The following is a 16,519-nucleotide window of genomic DNA, read 5'->3' on the forward strand; positions in this document are numbered from 1 at the left end:
ATTCCATCAAGCACTGGGAAAGTGAAATGACAGTGTGACAGGTTTACTTTCATGGTTTCCATTCAAATTCTTCATGGATAAGTTGACGTAAAATGTAAGCAGAAATAAAATGTCTTAATATAATAAAAGCATTTATTAATGGCAATTATTACTTTTATGTTATTTTAGTCTCTTTCCATTTGATGAGCACGTGATGTCTTTTGGAAAAGGAGTTACCCCTTGGAATATGTCATTATTTCCATGGAGTTTCTCATACGTGAGAATTGATTTGGCAAATCACAAATGTCAGCCTATTATGGAACAGAGTGAGGAAAAATTATGTTATGTTTTCCATGCAAATTATAATATATTTACTCCAGATAATCATCAGTAATCTTGTTTCTGAAAAAAATAAACAAATCTGTATTTGTACATGGTTCAGGTCTTGAAAAATAATTAAATGATGAGAATGGGATTATTGTTCCTTCTGTTGTTTTGGGTTTGGCACAGTGAGGTGTGATAATGTGAGGTCTGCAAAATGAAAAAGTGTTTCAGCTGAATAGACAGAGACATTTTTTTTGGGTTCCAAGATCAAGGAAGAGGATATGATCTTGATTCTGAAATGTTTATTTTTTCAACATAGTTGGTGGAAATCTAAGGCAGGCATGTCCAAAGTTCGATGGCTAGTTAGTTAGAATTAACAAGACCAAGACTGATAGAATGTAGTTTGCTGAGGTTAAAAACCAAAGATGCATGGAGGCACTTGACTTACCACTGACTGGTGCTCTAGTTAAATAGCAGAATAGTTAAGAAGAAATGGCTTCCCCTTCCCTCGTCTGTTGTTTAAGGTGGCAGTTGAGGTGATTGTAAGCGGGGTACAATAAGCGTGTTTGGTATTCTGAAAAACGCAAGGAATCATGGGATGTGTCAGAGGTCACTCACTATAAAGAAAAAGCGAACAAAGCGCTGGCTGCATAAACTGTGTATAAATTCTTATCTTTATTCATGAATTATGTGTAAAAAATATATTTAATCTGAGGAACGGGGTTGCTAGGTAGCGGGAGAGCTGGGTGGAACAGCGAGAGAGACGGGGCAGATGCGAGTGGGAGACAGGGGGAGAGACTGAACCTGCAGAGAGACATTCTCGGCAGCTGCGCGCACAGACCCGCTCCTCATCCATAGCCAGGATCAAACTCAGGTGCCCGGCGCCGCAAGCACTAGCCATTAACGGTGATGCACACAGAATGCCGCAGTAACTCAGCGGGACAGGCAGCATCCCTGGAGAAAAGGAATGGGTGACGGTTCGGGTCGGAACCCTTCTCCAGAGATGTTGCCTGACCCGCCGAGCCCCTGCAGCACCCCGTGTGCATCCCCGCCGATGACCGGTGCTCGGCCCCTGCCGGCATCAAGGGGGCCAATCGACAGCCACTGGACAAGGAGAGAGAGCAGCTGATGGACCCCGGCCTGCTGGCGAATGGCCTCCCCGGAGCTGGAGCCAGCCCCCCCCCCCCCCCCACACGGCGTCCCAGGACTGCCGACCAACCCGGCGGGACAGGCAGAGCCGAGCTGGAGCCAGCGCCTCCCCCCCGTGCCGGCTGCAAGTCTGGGGCCGCCATCGCCCCGCCAGGCCAGGGCCACCCCGGACACCTCCAGCAGCCCACGGACAGGGACGGGACACCCAGGAGGGGTCCAGCAGCAACGCAACTGCGCCCGCAGCGCTGGAGTATGATATCTTTCAATTGTTCCAGAGAAATACTTTATCTACTTTAACTGTACTTTGCTATGTGCAATTGTCAGTACAAGGACTTGCTAAAACATTTGTGTGTGAGTTGGAGCAAAGTCCAGTCTTTATACTTTAACTAGTAAGGGAGCTCTTATACCTGCATTTACTTCTGACAGCATAGCATTGCTTGCTAAAAGAGGTTCAATTGGGACTGTTGAAATGGATCAAACACTGACTGGATTGAAAATTACCACAGCTCCCAGAATCAAAATTTAAAGCCGAAGAATTAAATTGCCTGCAGACTAACTTTTAAAAATGGGTTTTACTTTTACGTTCTTACCAATGGAGTAAACAATGGGAGTAAAGGGTGATTATTGCAGTGGAAAAATACTGTTGGTGTTTCAGTTGATTAAATAATGTGGCGTTTGCTGTTCAACATTTATATGTACGGTTTAGACTCCGGAATCAAAAACACAATGTAAACATGTGCAAATTATACTAAATTAGGGGAAATCATTAATAATGAGCGGAAAGTCAACTGAAGAATTGAAGGTGTATGCTTTCGAACAAGCTGAGCCTCTAGTAAAGTTGTGCTAATCCACATACAACAACACTGGGATCCACCCATCAATTACAACAATTGCCCAAGTATGGCATGTTTTCAAACAGCAGGACAATCCACTCAAGCTAATCACTGGCCAATCATGCTGCACCACCGGGATCTCCCTGTACAAAAGGGAAGAGTTGCACCTTAATCAGGGGGAGGGGGAATTGACATTCTGGCAGGCAGGTTTGCTAGTGCTACATGGATGGGTTTAAACTGAATAGTGGTGGGGTCATGAAGGTGGAGTGTATGCATGCAGTTAACGGGAAATAAAGTGTAGGAAAGGTCACGTTTAATCTAACGGCAGGGGGATGGGAACCAATGCAAAGAGACAGAGGACCATAAAAGGAGGTCAGAAGCGAAAGATAGAAGGGAGAAAAGAAAAACAAACCTGAAAGCTTTGTGCCTTAATGCAAGGAGCATTCGTAATAAGGTGGATGAATTGAATGCACAGTTAGTAGTTAAGTAATATGATATAGTTGGAAATACGGAGACATGACTCCAGGGTGAACAAAGCATCCAAAATCATCAGCACTCCCCTTCCATCAATAGAATCACTCCATCACAAACGGTCCGTGTCAAGGGTGAAGAAAATCATCTCTGATCCCACCCACCCAGCTCACCACATCTTCCACCTGCTGCCATCAGGAAGGCGCTACAGCTCACTGCCCGCCAAGACATCTCGATTTAAAAACAGTTCTTACCCACACGCAATCCGAATTCTGAACACACTATGATAACAGCACATATCCTCCCCATGCATGTACTGTATATTATATGATGTTGTGTTTTATGTTATGTTTGACGGGAATCAGCCTACCTTGTAACATCCTGAACTGAACCTGAATTCCACCAGCTTGACTGTGTGGTCATTAAATAATCTAATCTAATCTAATCTAACATGCAGGGGTATTCAATATTTAGGAAGGATAGACAGAAAGGAAGAGGAGGTGGGGGGGGGGGGGGGCATTGCTGGTTAAAGAGGAGATGAATGCAATAGCAAGGAGAGATATTAGCTTGGATGCTGTAGATTTGGGATGGGTAGAACTGCAAAATAGCCACGGGCTTGTTGGAGTTGTATACAGACCACAAAACCGCAGTTGGGAGGTTGGAGATAGCTTCAAGCAGGAAATTAGGGATACTTGTAGCAAAGGTACAGTAGTTATCGTGTGTGACTTTAATCTACATATAGATTGGGCCAACCAAATTGGTAACAGAACTGAGGAGGAGGATTTCCTGGAATGTATATGGGATGGGTTTTTAAGCCAATATGTGGATGAACCGACCAGAGGGCAGGCCATCCTAGACTGGGTATTGTATAATTAGGAAGGATTAGTCAGCAATCTTGTTGTGCACGACCCCTTGGGCAACAGAGACCATAATATTGTGGAATTTTGCATTAGGATGGAGATGACACGGTTAATTCAGAGACTAGGATTTGAACTTAATGAAAGGAGACTTCGAAGGTATGGCAGAAATTGGCTAGGATAGACTGGCAAATTATACTTAAAGGGTTGATGGTAGAGATGCGATGGCAAAGATTTAAAGATGCTCCAAAACTCCAAACATTGGTCATCCCTGTCTGGCGGGGAAAAAAAATGGGGAAAGCGGCTCAACCGTGGCTAATGAGGGAAATCAAGGATAGTGTTAAATCCAAGGAAGAGGTAAATAAATTGGCCAGAGGAAGCAGCAAACCGGATGACTGGGAGAAATTTAGAATTCAACAGAGAGAAAGGGGTTAATTAAGAGGGGGGAAAAAGAGCATGAAAGAAAGCTTGCGGGAAATATAAAAACTGACATTAAAAGCTTCACCAGATATGTAAAAAGGAGAAGATTAGTGAAGACAAAGTAGGTCCCTTAGAATCAGAGACAGTTGAATTTATAATGGGAGACAAGGAAATGGCAGAACAGTTAAACAAGCACTTTGGTTCTGCTTTCACTATCCCTTAGAATCAGAGACAGTTGAATTTATAATGGGAGACAAGGAAATGGCAGAACAGTTAAACAAGCACTTTGGTTCTGCTTTCACTAAGGAAGACACAAACAATCTCCCAGAAATACTAGGGGACAGAGGATCTAGTGGGAGGAAGGAACTGAAGAGAATCCACATTAGTCAGAAAATTGTATTAGGTAAACTGTTGGGACTGAAGACAGATAAAGAGCATCCCAGAGTACTCAAGGAGGTGGCCCTCGAAATCGTGGATGCATTGGTGATCATTTTCCAATGTTCTCTCGACTGGATCAGTTCCTGTGGACTGGAGGGTGGCTAATGTAACTCATTTTTTTAAGAAAGGAGGGAGAGAGTAAACGGGGAATTATAGACCAGTTAGTCTTACATTGGCAGTGGGGAAGATGCTTGAGTCGATTATTAAAATTGTAATAGCAGCGCCTTTGGAAAGCAGTGAAAGGATCGGTCAAAGTCAGCATGGAATTATGAAGGGAAGGGAAAATCATGCTCCTCGACAAGTCCTACAGTACAATTGTTACACCTAAGGTACTGGAAGAGAGAAGGTGGCAGACAGTGAGAACGGGAGGGAAGCATGGAATGCCAACGTCCCCGGGGGTTGTACCTCTTGTGAACAGGTTCACCCACTTAGAAGCTGTCGGGACAGAAGAGGTGTTTACACTGGGCGGCGGACTGGCTTGTGATGCGAATAGGGCTGTTGAGCCAAAACCAAAAAGGCCTAAGGCAGGCAACGCCATTGTAGTAGGAGACTCCATTGTGAGAGGTACGGACAGGGGTTTCTGCGGCAACAGACGGGATGCGAGGATGGTGTGCTGCCTTCCTGGTGCCAGGATCCAGGATGTCACGGACAGAGTGCAGAAAATCCTCAAGGGCGAAGGTGAACATGTGGTAGTGCATGTCGGCACAAACGATGTCGGAAAGAAGGGGATGAATATTCTGCAGCGTGACTTTAGAGAGCTTGGAAAAATGCTGAAAAGCAGGACCTCCAGGGTTGTTATCTCCGGTTTGCTTCCAGTTCCTCGTGCTGGCGAGAGCAGGAACAGGGAGATACGGGACCTGAACGTGTGGCTGAGGAACTGGTGCACGGGGCAGGGATTTAGATTCTTAGATCACTGGGATCTGTTTTGGGGTAAGGGGGAACTGTACAAAAGGGACGGATTGCATCTTAACAGGTGCGGGACCAGCATTTTGGCAGGCAGGTTTGCCACTGCTACACGGGTGGTTTTAAACTGAATAAGGGGGGTGGGGTGTCGAATGGGCTAGTGGAGGATGGAGTTAAAGGGAAAGGGTTTCTTAAATGTGTGAGCGTAGAGACAGAGGGGTGTAAAATGAGGGTAGAAGCAATAGGTAGCAAGGTGAAAAGTAAAAGTGGCAGGCCGGAAAATCCAGGGCAAAAATCAAAAAGGGCCACTTTTCAACAAAATTGTATAAGGGGTAAGAGTGTTGTAAAAACAAGCCTGAAGGCTTTGTGTCTCAATGCAAGGAGCATTCGTAATAAGGTGGATGAGTTGAATGTGCAGATAGCTATTAATGACTATGATATAGTTGGGATCACGGAGACATGGCTCCAGGGTGACCAAGGCTGGGAGCTGAACATCCAGGGATATTCAATATTCAGGAGGGATAGAGAGAAAGGAAAAGGAGGTGGGGTAGCGTTGCTGATTAGAGAGGAGATTAACGCAATGGAAAGGAAGGACATTAGTTTGCAGGATGTGGAATCCGTATGGGTAGAGCTGCGAAACACTAAGGGGCAGAAAACGCTGGTGGGTGTTGTGTACAGGCCACCTAACAGTAGTAGTGAAGTTGGAGATGGTATCAAACAGGAAATTAGAAATGCGTGCGACAAAGGCAAAACCGTTATAATGGGTGACTTCAATCTACATATAGATTGGGTGAATCAAATTGGCAGGGGTGCTGAGGAAGAGGATTTTTTGGAATGTATGCGGGATAGTTATCTAAATCAACATGTAGAGGAACCAACGAGAGAGCAGGCTATTTTAGACTGGGTATTGAGTAATGAGGAAGGGTTAGTTAGCAGTCTTGTTGTACGTGCCCCCTTGGGCAAGAGTGACCATAATATGGTTGAGTTCTTCATTAGGATGGAGAGTGACATTGTTAATTCAGAAACAATGGTTCTGAACTTAAAGAAAGGTAACTTTGAGGGTATGAGACGTGAATTGGCCAAGATTGACTGGCAATTAATTCTAAAAGGGTTGACGGTGGATATGCAATGGAAGACATTTAAAGACTGCATGGATGAACTACAAAAATTGTTCATCCCAGTTTGGCAAAAGAATAAATCAGGGAAGGTAGTGCATCCGTGGATAACAAGGGAAATCAGGGATAGTATCAAAGCGAAGGATGATGCGTACAAATTAGCCAGAAAAAGCAGCATACCGGAGGACTGGGAGAAATTCAGAGACCAGCAGAGGAGGACAAAGGGCTTAATTAGGAAAGGAAAAATAGATTATGAAAGAAAACTGGCAGGGAACATAAAAACTGACTGCAAAAGTTTTTATAGATATGTGAAAAGAAAGAGATTAGTTAAAACAAATGTAGGTCCCTTGCAGTCAGAAACGGGTGAGTTGATCATGGGGAACAAGGATATGGCGGACCAATTGAATAACTACTTTGGTTCCGTCTTCACTAAGGAAGACATAAATAATCTGCCGGAAATAGCAGGGGACCGCAGGTCAAAGGAGTTGGAGGAATTGAGTGAAATCCAGGTTAGCCGGGAAGTGGTGTTGGGTAAATTAAATGGATTAAAGGCCGATAAATCCCCAGGGCCAGATAGGCTGCATCCCAGAGTACTTAAGGAAGTAGCTCCAGAAATAGTGGATGCATTAGTAATAATCTTTCAAAACTCTTTAGATTCTGGAGTAGTTCCTGAGGATTGGCGGGTAGCAAACGTAACCCCACTTTTTAAGAAGGGAGGGAGAGAGAAAACGGGGAATTACAGACCAGTTAGTCTAACATCGGTAGTGGGGAAACTGCTAGAGTCAGTTATTAAAGATGGGATAGCAGCACATTTGGAAAGTGGTGAAATCATTGGACAAAGTCAGCATGGATTTACAAAAGGTAAATCATGTCTGACGAATCTTATAGAATTTTTCGAGGATGTAACTAGTAGCGTGGATAGGGGAGAACCAGTGGATGTGGTGTATCTGGACTTCCAGAAGGCTTTCGACAAGGTCCCACATAAGAGATTAGTTTACAAACTTAAAGCACATGGCATTGGGGGTTCAGTATTGATGTGGATAGAGAACTGGCTGGCAAACAGGAAGCAAAGAGTAGGAGTAAACGGGTCCTTTTCACAATGGCAGGCAGTGACTAGTGGGGTACCGCAAGGCTCAGTGCTGGGACCCCAGCTATTTACAATATATATTAATGATCTGGATGAGGGAATTGAAGGCAATATCTCCAAGTTTGCGGATGACACTAAGCTGGGGGGCAGTGTTAGCTGTGAGGAGGATGCTAGGAGACTGCAAGGTGACTTGGATAGGCTGGGTGAGTGGGCAAATGTTTGGCAGATGCAGTATAATGTGGATAAATGTGAGGTTATCCATTTTGGTGGCAAAAACAGGAAAGCAGACTATTATCTAAATGGTGGCCGACTAGGAAAAGGGGAGATGCAGCGAGACCTGGGTGTCATGGTACACCAGTCATTGAAAGTGGGCATGCAGGTGCAGCAGGCAGTGAAGAAAGCGAATGGTATGTTAGCTTTCATAGCAAAAGGATTTGAGTATAGGAGCAGGGAGGTTCTACTGCAGTTGTACAGGGTCTTGGTGAGACCACACCTGGAGTATTGCGTACAGTTTTGGTCTCCAAATCTGAGGAAGGACATTATTGCCATAGAGGGAGTGCAGAGAAGGTTCACCAGACTGATTCCTGGGATGTCAGGACTGTCTTATGAAGAAAGACTGGATAGACTTGGTTTATACTCTCTAGAATTTAGGAGATTGAGAGGGGATCTTATAGAAACTTACAAAATTCTTAAGGGGTTGGACAGGCTAGATGCAGGAAGATTGCTCCCGATGTTGGGGAAGTCCAGGACAAGAGGTCACAGCTTAAGGATAAGGGGGAAATCCTTTAAAACTGAGATGAGAAGAACTTTTTTCACACAGAGAGTGGTGAATCTCTGGAACTCCCTGCCACAGAGGGTAGTCGAGGCCAGTTCATTGGCTATATTTAAGAGGGAGTTAGATGTGGCCCTTGTGGCTAAGGGGATCAGAGGGTATGGGGAGAAGGCAGGTACGGGATACTGAGTTGGATGATCAGCCATGATCATATTGAATGGCGGTGCAGGCTCGAAGGGCCGAATGGCCTACTCCAGCACCTAATTTCTATGTTTCTATGTTTCTATGTTAACTAATCTTCCGGAATTTTTTGAGGATGTAACAAGAATACTGGATAAGGGAGAGTCAGTTGATGTATCTGGACTTTCAAAAATCCTTTAACAAGGTCCCACACAAGAGATTAGTGTGCAAAATGAAGAGGACATGGTATTGGGGGTCGGGTATTGACATGGATAGAGAACTGTTTGGCAAACAGGAAGCAAAGCGTAGGAATTAACGGGCCTTTTTCAGAATGGCAGGCATTGACAATGGGGTGCCGCAAGGCTCGGTGCTGGGACCCCAGTTATTTACAATGTATATTAATGATTTAGACATGGGAATTAAATGTAACATCTCCAAATTTACAAATGACACAAAGCTGGGTGGCAGAGTCAGCTGCGAGGAGGATGCTATGAGGCTGTAGGGTGACTTGGATAGTTGGGTATGTGGGCAGATACATGGCAGATCAGTATAATGTGGATAAATGTGAGGTTATCCTCTTTGGTGGCAAGAACAGGAAGGCAGATTGTTATCTGAATGGTGTCAGATTAGGAAAAGGGGAGGTGCAACGAGACCTGGGTGTGCTTGCACATCAGTCACTGAAAGTAAGCATTCAGGTACAGCAGGCATTGAAGAAAGTTGATGACATGTTTGCCTTCATTGCGCGAGGATTTGAGTTTACGAGCTAGGATGTCCTACTGCAGTTGTACAGGGCCCTGGTGAGGCCGCACCTGGAGTATTGTGTGCAATTTTGGTCTCCTAATTTGAGGAAGGACATTATTACTATTGAAAGAGTGCAGCATAGATTCACCAGGTTAATTACCGGGATGACGGAACTGACATATGTTTCTACTCCTGATCATCACTTTGCTGATTGTTATTGGCTGATTGCCCATTGTTAAACAAAGGTATCTCAAGGCATTTACTTACCAATAACTTACTCACTGCAACCAGTAGTTGTTTTCCAACCGAGCTGTAAACCTCATCATAGCCTTGGGCTAAACGCCAACAGCCACCTGACTTCCAGAGGTGAGGTGAGGTGAGAGTGACTGCATTTGATTCAATATATGCATTGAAATTCAATGGTTAAACTAATGGATATCAAAGGGGAAAACACTCCAATAATTGGGGTCATACCGCACAAAGAAAGATGAATGTGCTTGTCCCTTCTTAATCACCCTATTCCCAGAACCCTCAGGGCAGTGTCTGGCCCTGCAGTCTTTGGCTGCTTCATCAATAAACTTCCATCATAAGGTCCGAGGGGATGTTCATGCACAAGGATCAATTCCATTAATAACCCCCCAGTGAATGAAGCATTTCTGCATGTAGTAGTCAACATTCAGGCATGGGCTGAAGAGTGAAAGCTAACATTTGCAACATAGGTGACAGACATACAATCTCTAATAAAGGAGATTCTAACCACTTACTCTTGATGTCCATTTATGGTTATCATCACCCAGCTTCCACCTATGGTTTCCCATTGATCAGAAATTTAACTCTATAAAGAATGTGGCTACATGAGCAGATCAGGAAGTGAGTGGCTCATCTCGTGACAATCCCAAGGCCTTTCCACATCTGAAAGGCATGAATAAGGCACATGATAAACATTCTCCACATCAACTTTGAAAAAGCTCAACACCATCCGGAGCAAAGCAGCTTGCTGATTGGCATCTCATTAAGTACTGCAAACAGTCCTGGTGCCAGTATTGTACAGTACCTGCATGTGTACCATTTACAAAATATATTGCATTTACTCATGCAACCTACTCTGACAGCACATCCAAAATCCACAACCCATATCACTAAAAAGGGAAGGGCAGCAAGTGCATTGAACACCACCACCTGCAGATTCCCTACAAATCACACACCCTTCTGACTTGGAAATATCTCACTTGTCCTTTGTTGTCACTGGCTCTAAAACTTTAAATTCAACAGTCCAATAGGGATCCCTCATGGGAATCGAATGGGATCCAAGGAGAAATAGCTGAATGTATAGAAAATTGGCTTCATGGAAGGAAGCAGAGGGTGATGGTAGAAGGTTGCTTCTCGGACTGGAGGTCTGTGACTAATGGTGTGCCTCAGGGTTCGGCGCTGGCCCCGTTACAGTTTGTCATCTATATCAATCATTTGGATGAGAACATACACAGCAAGATTAGCAAGTTTGGAGATGATACAAAAGTGGGTGGTTTTGCAGATATTGAAGATGGTTGTGAAAAATTGCAGCAGGATCTTGATTGATTGGCCAGGTGGGTTGAGGAATGGTTGATTTTAATACAGGGAAATGTGAGGTGTTGCATATTGGGAAGTCTAACATGGGCAGGACCTAAACAATGAATGGTAGGGCTTTGGGGTGTTTGTAGAGCAGAGGGATCCAGGAGTACAGGTGCATGGTTCCTTGATGGTGGAGTCACAAATAGATTGGGTAGTCTAAAAGACTTTTGGCACATTGGCCTTCATCAGTCAGAGTATTGAGAATAGACATTGAAAGGTCATGTTGCAGTTGTATAAGACGTGAGGCCGAATTTAGAGTATTGTGTTCTGTTCTGGGCACCGTGTTATAGGATGTTGTCAAGTTGGAAAGGGTACAGAGAAGATTTACGAGGATTTTGCCAGGACTAGGCAGTCTGAACTATAGGGAGAGGTTGAGTAGGCTGGGACTATATCCCTTTGAGCGCAGAAGGATGTGGGGTATATTATAGAAGTGTACAAAATCATGAGAGGAATAGCCGAGTAGATGCACAGTCTCTTGTCCAGAGTTGGTGAATCGAGGACCAGAGGACATAGGTTTAAGGTGAAGGGGAAAAGATTTAATAGGATCTGAGTGGTACATTTGTCACACACAGAGTGGTGGGTGAATGGAACAAGCTGCCAGAGGAGGTAGTTGAGGCTGGGACAATCCCAACATTTAAGAAACAGTTAGACAGGTACATGGATAGGACAGATTTGGAGGGATATGGACTAAATGCAGGCAGGTGGGACTAGTGTATCTGGGACATGTTGGCCGGTGTGGGCAGGTTGGGCCGAAGGGACTGTTTCCAGGCTGTATCAGTCTGACTATGAATAGCACTATGAGAGGCTCCTTCATGAGAAGGATTGCAGCACTCATCATCACCTGCTCAAGGGCAACTAGGAATTGAAAATAATTGCTGACTCTCAGATAACTAATAGAAATTCAATAAAAAGACAGAAAAAGCAAATAATTAGCAAATGAAGGTCAGCGGGGATATACATGAGCTAGTGCATTTTGATTGGAAGAAGTAACCAAAACTCTCATCACTAGTAGTTGTCCCATAGGTTAGCAAGGCCATTTAAAAAGAATCGGAGCCCTCTCATGATTTATTTTCATCAGGACAGAATTGAATTATTGCTTTATAGCAGAACAGACTTTGCTAGCTTTAAAGCACAGATTTAAATAGTCTCGACACAAAACATCACCCATTCCTCCTCTCCAGAGATGCTGCCTGCCTGTGTTACTCCAGCATTTTGTGTCTCTCTCCGGTGTAAACCAGCATCTGCATTTCCTTTCTACAGATTTAAATAGGTATTTGTGATCGTGCTTAACCTATGTAGCCTGTGTTCTGCAAACAGTGTTCCCATCATTACAGCAGAACTACATATACTTCTGGTTGCCAAACTAGGAGAAATTCGGGATGGATATTAAATCCAGTGTTATCAATAATATTCCCAGATCTTGATCAAACTATAATTTGGGATGGTCAAAACACAAACAAGAATTATTTTTGGAGTAGGTCCTTTGGTGCCGGCTTTGATAACATTCTCTTTAGAGAATAAGTTACTCAGTTTAAGAAGAAGTACAAAAAAATATTTTCCAGAGGTATAAGAATGAAGAAGGGCTGCGATGACGGTTACGTTTTAGTTTATTGACACAGTGTGATATTCGCCTTGTGCATCGAATTTGGATAATCATTTATAAACTGTATATATGTATGTTTACGTGTGTGCATATATGTGTATGTATGTATGTGGCTTATGTATGGATGTATATATGTATATGTTTGTGTATATATAGATATAGATATATATAGATGTAGATGAGATAAAGTTTGTGAATTAATTGATGAGTAGCGGAGAAGGGGTAGGAATAAATAAGTGTATACTTCCTCCTTTTCGAACATGTAAGATTTAATTAGTGATGTTTATGAGAAGTTATTCAATGAGTTGTGTATAGGTTTATTGTTCATTTCATTTTATTGTTATTTTGCTTTGTTTTAAACTTTTTATCTTTTACATGTTCAAAGTTAAATCTACTACTACTATTACTGCTACTAAGTATTTCATTTTGTTAAATTAATTACCAATAAGGGTATCAGCCAACTGTAAAATAAATAAATAAATGATTTAATTCAGTTCCATGTTCACTCATCTTTGAGGCAGAATGTAGATTCGACAAGTAATTTGAACTATTATTTGCCATCTTGTGAAATAAATCAAACTATTTTTGTCCTTATCTTCAAACTCGCCTGAAATGTGTTGGCCCACATCAGGGTACAAATCTTTGGCCATTAGTAGCTCTTCACGCGAAAGAGGACATTCTTACAGCTTGAACTCATGAATCACGTTGTACTCTGGGGATCAAGGCTGGGCCGAATATTGTTTTGGCTGCTATGCATTTACATTTCTCTGAGTGATTTAGTGGACAGTAATCAGTGGCAGCAAACTTAGCCAATTATTTCCATCTTAGTTCCAGTCCACCCCTGATTAAATATTATTAAACAATATTATCCCAACTTTTTCAAATGGCTTTCACGGTATGGTTATGTGACACACAAAATAATTATTGAAATTTAGACTAATTATTAGAAAGGATAATGAAAAGAATATTAGAAGTGGAAATCAATGTATGTAGTACACATGCCACCGAAATTGAATTCCTTTCCTTAATTGATTAATTGTCATAAAGACAGCAAAAGTTAGTGCCAATGACTGGCAGCAGTGACTAATTTTACCAAAAAGAGGACTGTGACAAATGTTGAACAAAATTGAAGGAAGATGAAGAAGTTCTCCCCTCCATTACCTCCCCCACCCAGGGGCGGAAAATCCGGGGGTAGGGGGCAGAGGGGACACGTCCCCTCCCCCCCCCATGTTTTGAGAGGAGGGGGACATCCGCCCCCCCCCCCCCAAGTTTTTGTCATCCGGACTTTAAAATCTCCGCTTTCCGCGAGACAGTGGAGGTGTAACTGCTGATCGAGGGCACCGATTGGACGAGAGAGACGTCGGTCAGCAGGCAATGGGGGTGGGACATGATGATTCAGCGCGATGATTGGAGGAGGGAGGAGTGGGGGGGAGGGGGGGTGGGACTGAGGATAGAGTGTGGTGATTGGAGGAGGGAGACGTGGCACAGACCTGCGCCTCATCCGCAGCCAGGATCGATCCCGGCCGGGTCTCCAGCGCTGACCCATCCCCACCCGAGTGCCCCCCCTCCCGCGGGTGGCCAGAGAGGTCGGGAGTCAGACACAAGCTGTACCCCCAGCGCAGAGAAGCAGCGCTAAACCCAGCTCAACTCTGCCTGTCCCGCCAGGTTAACCTGCCTGGGCTTGCGGGAAATATGGCCAGCGCGGAGAAGCAGCGCTGGTGTCCCGTCAGTCCAGACAGGGCTGTAGGTTAACCCGGCGAGACAGGCAGAGTTGAGCTGCATTTAGCACTGGATTGAGCCTCCGAAGCCTCGCGCATGTGTGTGTGAATGTGCGCATGCGCGCGCGGCCGCCAAAAAATTGTGTGTCCCCTGCCCACCGGTCCCCTCCATGTATTGATAGCGAGTTCCGTGCCTGCCCCCACCCCACCCACACCTTAATTTCGACATCTGGCTGTTTATTGTTGATAGCTCCTGTTAAAGTAGAATCTGACAGCACAGAAAAAGACTGTTATACCAGCCGAGGTTTTTGAAATTATATTCCGATTAACACAATCTTAGGGTGTTTTTCAAAAACATTTAACATTTTGCTTCCAGCTACCCAATTTATGGTTTCTGACTATTTGTTTTATCACTTTTTGATTTTGAATACTTCCATAAAATGTCCTCTTGATCTTCACTGCTCTGATGAAGACATTCCCAATTTCCATGTAATTGAAGAATTATTTCTGGAGTCATTCCAGTCAATTTACACAGCTTATTTTTACTTGAGTTACTAAGAACTGAACACATGCTACACCCATGCCCTACCTTTTGCTTTCTTATCATAATTTCCTGCCATTACGCTCAGTAATTATGAACCCAACCCTCCTGCCATTTAATTTATCTCTCAATGTTCTTGATGCAGTTTAGATTAGGGCTCAATGATCGTATGAACTCTTCATCCAACAATTCCATGAGGCATTAGTTTGTGTCTAACATGTTTCACTAGACCATTTGTTTATAACTTTATACGAGTCTGTGCTAAAAGTCTGGCTTTCTCATCATGTTACTTCGATTCAGTTATTCTAGACAGCTCTCAGATATATGGGGTTTAATTAACGAGATGCAAGATGAGGGAAACTTTTATTTTAATCAGAAAACAAAGGCCGCACATTGGTGTAGCGGTAGAGTTGTCTCCTTACAGCGCAAGGGACCCAGGTTCGATCCTGACTAAGGGTATTGTCTGTACAGTTTGTAAGTTCTTCCTGTGACTATGTGGGTTTTCTCCGGATCCTCCAGTTTTCTTTCACACTCACCTACATTCAGGTTTGTAGGTTAGTTGGCTTTGGTAAAATTGTAAATTGTCCCTAATATGTAGGATAGTGCTAGTGTATGGGCTGATGGCAGGTTGGCGCAGGCTTGGTGTGCCGAAAGGCCTGTTTCCGTGCAGTATCTCTGAAGTCTAAAGTAAATGTTGCAACCTATTTTTCCTATTATTATTCATCAATATAGTCAATACAATAGATTTTGGATGGTTGATTTACAACATATAATTTTCCACACACAAATTCAGCATGTATGACACACAAAAATACAAAGGTGTTGGTTTTATAACAGTTTAATAGTAACATTGGAGGGGGGGAGGGGGGGGTTATATTTAAACACTGATGCACTGAGCCAAAAATACTGCCAAATATTAGTGCCTTATCTAAATTGCGATCTTGTAGACTACATTTATAACTAATTATGTAGTCCCATCTCTATTTTCTTTCTCTTCACCCCTCACTGAACTCAGATTTCAGTAGATGAAGAAACAGGCGGCAAGTGGTTTGTACCAGAGTTATATATAAATTTATCTCGTCAATGTCAAGAAAATGTCCAAAAGACCTGACCCAAGCCCGGCTAGCTCAGTTGGTAGAGCATGAGACGCTTAATCTCAGGGTCATGGGATCGAGTCCCACATTGGGTGGCACTCTCTTTGGCACCTAAATATGGCGACGGGAGCAAGAATTTCACTGTGCAATGCCTCTGTGACAATAGAGAACCATTAGTTCCATAGGAGATGGATGTTGAGCTGCCTGGGCCTGATTTCTGACTATGCATCAGCAACCCCCACCCCCCCCCCCCCCCCTTATATACTATAAGGCCAGATGTTCACACATCCTTTCCAGTCTCATAACCTTGGGCATGCTCCAGGAAGAATTGTCCCTCGGGTCCTTAGCTACACAACTTCATAAGTACATCTTGTTCCTATATTACATGTTGAGCTGACCTTAGTAAGATATCATTTAATTAAACACAGTCATATAGACAATTTGTTTCCGTACACTCTTAAGTCATTTTATGGCAAGATTGCATTTTGCGAAGGAGCAGTTTTTCAATACATTTTTCTGGTGAGGAGTCATCATCTGTTGAAATTGGTAGATATTTAGGCTAAAGCTATTGTAGTATTTATCCTCTTGGAAACTTTTATACACCATATTGTGGAGTTTATATTTAGTGCTGTGATGGCACAATTGCATAATAATCCTCACATTTAATCAATTAAAAAAAAAATCCA

General features: G+C 43.4%; 1 protein-coding gene and 1 non-coding gene across 8 annotated transcripts in view; both read left to right on the forward strand.

Annotated features, from left to right (window-relative positions):
- Positions 1 to 16,519, forward strand: part of lama2 (laminin subunit alpha 2) — a 342,464-nt gene that overhangs the window by 21,636 nt on the left and 304,309 nt on the right. The gene's annotated exons all lie outside the window — the stretch shown is intronic.
- trnak-cuu lies at positions 15,856 to 15,928 on the forward strand. The gene has a single exon. It is a non-coding gene; the product is annotated as a tRNA-Lys (tRNA).

The sequence above is a fragment of the Amblyraja radiata genome, chromosome 5 (assembly GCF_010909765.2).
Source record: "Amblyraja radiata isolate CabotCenter1 chromosome 5, sAmbRad1.1.pri, whole genome shotgun sequence".
In the NCBI taxonomy this organism is placed as follows: Eukaryota; Metazoa; Chordata; class Chondrichthyes; order Rajiformes; family Rajidae; genus Amblyraja; species Amblyraja radiata.